Source organism: Camellia sinensis, chromosome 13 (genome assembly GCF_055761805.1).
Source record: "Camellia sinensis isolate YWXY chromosome 13, ASM5576180v1, whole genome shotgun sequence".
NCBI classification, from domain to species: Eukaryota; Viridiplantae; Streptophyta; class Magnoliopsida; order Ericales; family Theaceae; genus Camellia; species Camellia sinensis.
In genome coordinates, this window is record NC_138973.1 from 105,205,408 (window position 1) to 105,214,576 (window position 9,169).

The window sequence follows — 9,169 nt, forward strand, 5'->3', positions numbered from 1 at the left end:
AGAAGCTATGAAATGGGCTATAGGACAACAGTTATGTCGGATTAGGATAAAGATTGATTGCCAAGTTTTGGTCAACTTACTTAAGTTTAAGGGGCTAATATGGATTGGCAAGTGGCATCAATCATTAGCGACATATTCTATTTTTGCAAGTTTTGTTATTTTTTTAGTATTATTAAAGTAGGAAGGAATGTAATTAAACCTGCTCATGAGTTGGCTACTAATGTAAACTGTCATTATTAATTATTAATGGTATGTGTTTTCGTTCTCACCAAAATAATAATAATAATAATAATTTGAATCACTAGATAATTTTGAATAATTTTTAAATAATTAAGTGTGAATTTAGAATATTATTGGATAAAAAGTTAAGAAAAAACTAATTATAAACCAATCATACAAACACAAATGGGTATTTGGAGAAGTTATTCATTGATTAACGGCAATGTCCCATCAAAAACAAACTATCATTCGTTAATCATGTGAAGAACATATTGGGCTCTCATGTACCTTAAAGTTGGCAAACTAATTGGTTACAGCTCACCAATATTAAAAATAAAAAATAAAAATAAAAATAAAAATAAAAATAAAAGAAAAGAAAAGTAAAGTTGATAGAGTAGTTTAGAAACACTAATAAAAATCCTTTGAAATAATTATATAATTTTTTATAGAAATATGTGTATAAAAAAAAGGGAGAATTTTAAATAAATGGAACCAACAATAAAAAGTTACAAATCAATGGGGAAATCTAAAATGATTATAACAGACACAAAAAAATGTAAATTAATTACAAAATAGTGAGGACAAATGTCAAATTATTAAATTATTATTGAATTTCTCTCTCCTCTCTTCCTTTTCACCTTGTAAAACTGAAATCATAATCATCTTGTAAATCTTAAATCACAACTATTACTGCCCACCCTTTCCTACCTTTCCTAGCGCTAATCAACCATCCTCTCTTTTAGATGTGTATATGTATACGTGGTTAGGGTTTGTGTTGGAATTTTAATAAAAATAAAATTAATTATTAGTATTTAATTTATGGATAAATTACAAATACACTCCTGAAGTTTACTTAAAATACAAATTGCTCCCTGTGGTTTGAAAAATTACAAATACCTTCCTATCAGAATTTTTTATTTAACAGAATTAATTAAAAAAGTGAAATTTCTAATTGGTTACTTATACAATAATTAAATTATTTGAATTATTAATTGAAATAAAATTTTAACATTATTAAAAACTGTTAATTAACTTAATGATTTACTAATAAAAGGACTTATTTGTTATGAAATTAGAAACCGTAGGAGGCATGATGTTATTTCTAGAACCACAGAGGGTAATTTGTAATTTAAGTAATTCTCAGGTGGTGTGTTTGTAATTTACCCTTAATTTATTTGACTATTACAATATTAATTATGATTTTAATCATTTCAATTACATGAGTTTTATTAGATATTATTATAGTACTTATGTCATGTTTAATACATATATTAATAGACTTTTAATTCTTTCATCTATATATATACGTATTTGAGTTACGTAAGAATAGAAAAAGAGTTGAGGGTTTTTGTAGAGAAAATGAGGAAAAGAAAAGATGATTTGAGAGAAGAAAATGTGATTTCATATATGAGAGTTTCTAGAGAGGGTTTTATGTTTTGGCTAACTCTGGTTCGTGACATGGTTTAATCCTCTTAGTAATTGTGAACACTAGATGCAAGATGTTGTGAGCAACATGGGCTTTATCTTAGAACTGCTTCATTCCGATTGTACCTTCATGAGGGGAGGAGAAAACAGTTTTAGGACAATGGTAATACAACTCCTAAAACTTTACAGTTATGTTTTTCTATTTTGTCTTTTTCTCTCTCTCTATATATTATTGTTTATCGTCATTGTTATTATTATAATTCATGCTAATTATCTTGTTTATTATATTGCTAGATTGTAGAGGAGTGAGGGAAGAGAGAACGAGGCTACGGATGCATGAAGAGGAAATGTGAAGCGAATGAGGGAGTGAAGATGGTTTGACAGATTGAGGGGTATGAATGAATAGCTAAGGTGGTTGAAGAATAGGAAAGAACTAACAGTGATGAGGGAAGGGGAACTGCCATTACTGTTGGAGAAGGGTGCGAGCAAGTTTAGAGTTTGCAAGGGAAATGGAAACGAATGAGAGAGTAATTAGAGGGTAGGTTTGTAATTTTACATTTTTTCTCACAATTTTGTAATTAGTTTCTTTGTTTATTGTTATCATTTCAAATTCTGTCATGATTTGTGTATATATATACTAGCATAATACACACATACATAAATAAATAATCAAAAATTAAATAATAATATAAAATTTGTTTAAAATATATAAGAAAAATAACTTGAACTTAATTAGTTTTAACATTTTTTAAACTATTTTTCTAAATTTAATTGTGTGTTCTAAGTTCTTAAGAATAAAATATACATATCATAGTCTAATAGGCAAAAAAAAAATAAATTAAAAATGATAAATTACAAAAACTACATTTACGAACATTTCGTCCTATGAGTTTTGTAGTTTGAGTTTCTTCTATTTCAAAATTCACCCGATAATATGATAAATCATATTTGTCAATATGCCAATTATCCTTTCTCTATTTTGTAAAACTTAAAATTTTTCTTACTCATATTTAGAAATTATAATGTGTCTTATGTCATAACTTTCATATTAATGCTCTGTTTGTTTAGACGAAAAATATTTTCCATGTTTGGTAGTAGTAGTGGTGGTGAAGCGAAGGTGGAGTTGGTCGCATGGTGGTGGCACAATGATGGTAGCAATGGTGGTGGTGATGGTGGTATGGTGGTGGAGGTGAGAGTGGTGGTGGTAGTGTGGTGATATGGGTAAAACTTTTAGTTCGGAAAATATTATTCTCCTATTAAAAGAAGAAAATATTTTCTACCCATATAGGCTTGTTTTCTATTAACCATAAAAAATATTTTTCAACTTTTGTTTCTAATTGTACCAAAACACCAAAAAAATACAAAAAATATTTTTTAGAACAGGTGTTTACGCTAAAACGAACAGAGCGTAAAATCGATAATGGTTAGTTTTTTTTTTTGTTTTTTTTATTGGTACATCTAAAAAGAAATAACGGTTAGTTCCTAAAGTTAGAATTGGGGTAGATATTAAAAGTGATCTAGAAGTTGATTTACTGAACCTTTATGCAAAAGAAAAAGTAGCCAATCAAAAAAAAGAGGGGGTCAAAGAGGGTGAGAGGAAAGGGGGTCTTAAACATTTTTGTTAAATAATTATCGTGGTCAATACCCAATCCAGGAACCCCTTGCCCTATTTACTTAATTACTAAATTGATAAATACATATTTATTAGTACTTTTTATAATAAAAATGAGAAATATGAACATGTTATTTATTTTAATTTTTAAACTAGGGTAAATATTTTATATATTTATGTTTGAACTATTATATGAATATTTAGGTATATTTATGTACGAAAAAAATTATTTAAGATCTACTTAGTTTGAATTGTGAAATATGTTATAGTTCTAACTTTGGGTCTTATTTAAAAAATTAATCAGTTAATTAGTAAAAATATTTGGTCATAAAAAATTTAAATTTTATATTTAAATTGTATCGTACTTTGTTATATTTTGACGGATATGAGCTAGTCTAGAGTTGTCAATATTGGATTAAACAATAAAAGTAGCATAGAAATTAAGTACGAATTGATTTTTATGCTAATTCTCGGCTCAAATCCCCTCATTAGAGAATTGTCTTAATTCATGCTCAATCAATGAGTTATTTGATCCACTTATTATTTAATTTTTAAATTAGTAAATATTTTTTGAATGATAAATGTGCTGTAAATATTTTGACTCTTAAAAAATTCTTAATTTTTTAGATGCCACATTTATTTTTTATTTTTTTAAAAGTAATATTTTTGATTAGTATCTTTAAATAAATATTTTTAAAATTTGAAATTATATAAGACTAAAGTTATATTTGGAATTTCTTTTAAAGAATCTTAAATTTCAATTATATATAAATATATAAAAATTTTAAATCTGAAATTATAGATACGATTAGATGGGCCAAATCAGATTATTGCAGATTCTTTGACACAATTATAATCAAAATAAAATTGAAAACTTATCATATTGATTATTAGAGTATTTTATGAAATGGTAAGAAAAATATCAATGAAATGGAAAGAATTACAAATGTATCTTTTATATTTAAAATTAAAAAAAATTAAAAATTAGATTATCAGAACTTGAGCATCAGAGAGGTAATATATATAATAGTATTCTCTCTCTCTCTCTCTCTCTCTCTCTCTCTCTCTCTCTCTCTCTCTCTCTCTCTCTCTCTCTCTCTCTCTCTCTCTCTCTCTCTCTCTCTCTCTCTGTATATATATATTATAAAAAAATTGAGAAAAATCTATTTAGATGTTTATGATGAATAATATAAGAAGGAAAATGTTTGACTCACAATTTTTTTTTGAGGAATTTACCAATAAGTCTCTTACACAAAGTTCAAAACTTATCTAGTTCCAAAACAAAACATTTGTACCAAAACATTCGTCAGACCGTCATCGGAGACTTATCGGAATATTCAACATCACCAGGAAGTCGCCAGAGTATCATCGGAAATTCGCTGGAGTATAGCCGGAATGCTCTGAATGTCATCGAAAGTCGTCAAAATGTCTAGAATGTTCACTAGGCATCAAGAATAGTGTCGGAAACTTATCGGAATGTCTAAAATATTTCCAAAAAAAAAAAGAATAATAAATTGAAAAATTAGAGCGAAAAAATATAGCAAAAATGTGCTAAATATTGATAAACTGAAAGATGAATAAAAAACGTAACAACAAACAACAATAACAATGGAAATATATATATATATATATATATATATGTTATTTTCAATTTTTGTAGAGTTTAAGCAAATAATCTCCAATATTGATCAAACTGAAAAGTAAGTTTTGAAACAGTAAAATGTTACAGTTTCAAAATATGATTATATTAAGTATTTATTCTTATTAATCAAACTGAAAACATATTACGAAACTGTAAAATTTTACAGTTCTAAAGAATAATTCATTTCAGCATAAAAAAATTTATAAAAAAAAAACTAAAACTGTAAAATTCGAAAACAACTTATTTAGAATTTGAAAATTCTCTTTTAAAACAGAAAAATAAAAGTGTGTAGTATATAAAAAGATAAAAAGTTAAAAAACTGAGAAATAGAAGGAAATAGATAAATATAGAGAGATACTTGTACTCTGACAACTATTTTTAATTTAGATCTAATCGGATCTGATGTAGATCTACTCACACTACAAGAATTAACACTTTTGGCAACAAAAAAATTGGTCGCTAAAAGTCAATTTTTGGTCGCTAAAAGTTATCCGCGACCAATTTTTTTGGTCGCTACTTTGGTCGCCAATTGAGGGTCGGCAAAAGTAATTCGCGACCAAAATTGTGGTTGGTCGGTAAAAGTTGGATTTCGCGACTAAATTTTTAGTCGCTAAATGTTTAATTACCGCGACTAATTTATTTTGTCGCCAAAACACTTTGGTCGCCAAAAGTGAAATTTTCCCGACCAAAAAGTTTGGTCGCCAATTGTGACATTCCACGACCACAAATTTTTGTCACCAATCATGACATTCCGCGACAAAAAAATTTTGGTCGCCAATCGTCACATTCCGCGACAAAAAAATTTGGTCGCCCATTGTCACATTCCGCGACCAAAATTTGTTTGGTCGCCAATTGTGACATTTCGCGACCAAAAATTTTGGTCGCCAATTGTGACATTCTACGACCAATATTTTTTTGGTCGCCAATTGTGACATTCCGCGACCAAAAAATTTGGTCGCCCTCCGTGACATTCTGCGACCAATATTTTTTTGGTCGCCAATTGGGACATTTCGCGACTAATCAATTGGTCGCCAATTGTGACATTCTGCGACCAAAATTTGTTTGGTCGCCAATTGGGACATTTCACGACCAAAAATTATGGTCGCCAATTGTGACATTCTGCGACCAATATTTTTTTGGTCGCCAATTGTGACATTCTGCGACCAAAAAATTGGTCGCCAAAACTATAAAAACAAAACCAAATGTTGGTCGCCAATACCCAACAAAATAAACCTGTAATTTATAATAATTCATCCAATTTATTCAATATAATCTGTAAAAAAAAGAAATCATTCAAACCAACAAATAAATTGAATCATCAACATTCAACAAAATACATACATCAACCATTTCTGAACCTGTTTAATTAAAGTCAGCAACTATTATAAGTTTACATCCGCAAATAATTCGAAACTACATATTTCATCTAGCATAAAAATTAAACACGTTTTAAATTTGTATCCATGTACATCAACCCAAAAATATAACTAGTTGTCTACCAAATATTTTCTATAGACACCCATCCAAAAATATAAGTAGTAGTGTATCCAAAAATATATTTTCTATATACATCTATACAAAAATATATAATCCTTCTAAAAATCCAAAAAGTGCCAATTTGTCCTGTACAATTCAGCTTTGTGCACGAGTTCATCCATCTGTACCATAAAATAAGAGAAATAATGTCAGGTAAAATTGGACAAATAACAAATTATGTCCATGAAAGCAAAGGTCACATTAGCAAATTCAATGACTATCATTATCAAATTGTAAATAAAACAATACCATTCTTATGTGTATAGAATAAATTGGATCAGCCACCATTCCAGATCCAAAATAATGCCACACAACAGAAACCAACATGGCAACTGGAATTGATCCATATTATCAATAACTCCGAGAAATCCTCAATGAACCTTTCATGTGACAATTGGATTTCAATCCTAAACCAACCACTAATATATTATATTATATTTATCATGCATGTATTGATCAGTGATAGAAAAACTTGCAAGCAAACAAAAAATAATTTATAGCAGCTCTCTAATAAATTTGATGCATCGATGATTAATCTAAATACAAACTATTAATTGGTGTTGATAGTCACCACCATATATAGTTCACGTTTAATTTGTATTCTTTCTTCTGTAACGATGCCATTTAACATCACTACCTGAAGATCATATTCCATCAAAATAAATACAAACACTACAATTTGCATACAACATAATGCATGGTGTTCTCAGTCATATATTATCTTGAAAAAGGCCCACAATCCATGATATATGATTTGTAATGTATTTTTGGGAGAGTTGCTAATGTGTAGCATTACAAATTTAGAAATTAGGCAATATTTAAAAATCAAGAAGTTTCTCAATTTCACTACAGGAAGTGTGCACTTTTGCAGTTTCTTAAACATTGTAATTTCAAAGCATGTGCAATTCGACATTTCTTCGAACAAAAATTGTAAAAATATATAGTTTCAGAATATAGACCACCAGTTTGCTCCAAAAACAAGCATCCAGACAGATCAGGATGATTGACAGCTCAGGAAAAAGCCAGACAGAGCTGGAGCACACACTGAAGCCAGACAGATCCATCTGCTGCCCATCCAGACAGATCAGGATGATCTTTATGAAGCCAGACAGATCATGCAAACCACTTGAGGAAAAGAAAGAATAAAAAAGAAGAAATAGAGAGGAGCAGACCCACACTGCTGCCACAGTGTTACACAGCAACACAGCACAATGCACCAATCTGCTGCTGATGAAGACAGCAGCCAACTGACAGATTTTATTGATGCAATACTTCACCATGATGACCATCAAAGGAAGAGAAAAGAAGGAAAAAGAATAAATAGAGAAGAGCCAATTCAGAGCAGTTTCGGACCCCAAACGCCCCAATTTTGCCTACTTTGTCACACGTTTATGTCCTACATAACCAATCATGCGTCCTATCGAACAGTTGCTTGCTTTCACAAGTTTGTTTGATCTAGGCCGAGGTGACCGCTACGATCTCTGGTTGTTTCCAGGCTGTTTCCAACAATATTGCCCCAACCGGCTCGTTTTTTCCTTTTTTCTCACATTTTGGTTTCCGTGGAACATTCACAAATTTTGGTTTAACTATTCATCCTTCGATCAGTGGAACATTACAATGCATTAAAGTTTCTTTTCTAGTCAACATAAACTATTCTGTAAATTCCATCTTTCAAATTTAGAACTAAAATTAGTTTAAAGACAACTATTTCTATATGATATTCTCATCAAACGTTTATTTGCCTTTAATTTGAACATAAATATAATCAAATATGGTTTAACACACTTACCAATTACCACTGAGCCATCTATTGTCGAGAATTTGGTGGATTGCGATTTTCCAAAACTTGTGCCAACATGCTCTGAAGTCCAAAAAGCTGCTGCTGCATGTCCTCACGTTGTCTTGTATTCTCTGCCTCTTTCATTTGTTGCTCCTCTTCTTTTTTTTGTTGCTCCTCACGGTTGCTCTGCTGCTCCGCACGCAGTATCTCCAACTCGGATGTAAGCCTTTTCAATTGCTCGTCACGTGCTTGTGATGCAGCCGAGAACCCAGAATCACAAGAAGAAGGCTTTGGTCCAACCCCAAATCCTCTTAAGTATCCCTTCTTCTTACCAAGAACCACTCTTGATATATCCTCTTGCCTCATCGGCGTTCCAGCCTCGATAGACTCATCCCGCACCCTTGTCATTTGCTCCTATAATTGTAAAATATAAATATTGTTAGTATAAGACAAACACAAAAGTTGCATGTATAAGTGTCCAAATGATTGGAATACTTGCATGTAAATCACCGCATATAGGATCAATCCACTGTTTTGTCCTCTTGTGTTGATGAGTGTGCTTGTAGAAATTACAAAGATCTGGCAACACTCCACCATTTTCCTTCACCTGTTATTTGCCAAACACCACATAGAACACTCCTTCAGTAATATGGTTAATTCGTGAAACAAGTGTGGATAAAGGTAATAAAATCAATGAAATACATCTCACCGCAATACTCATTGCTGCCGGAAAAGATCGCGACCCACTTGTGTGATTGTAGGGTAGCTTGCTCCTATTTTGTTTGCCGGCGTCGTAGCGACGCTACAAAAATCCACATTGTACGGGTTATTACATATATAGTTAAATTACTAAGTCATTTTTTTTGGGTCATGGTTACATACAAAAATCCACATTGTTGGTGTTTGTGACATATATAGTTAAACAATGATAACAGTACTAAGAAGCCTTGTGAAG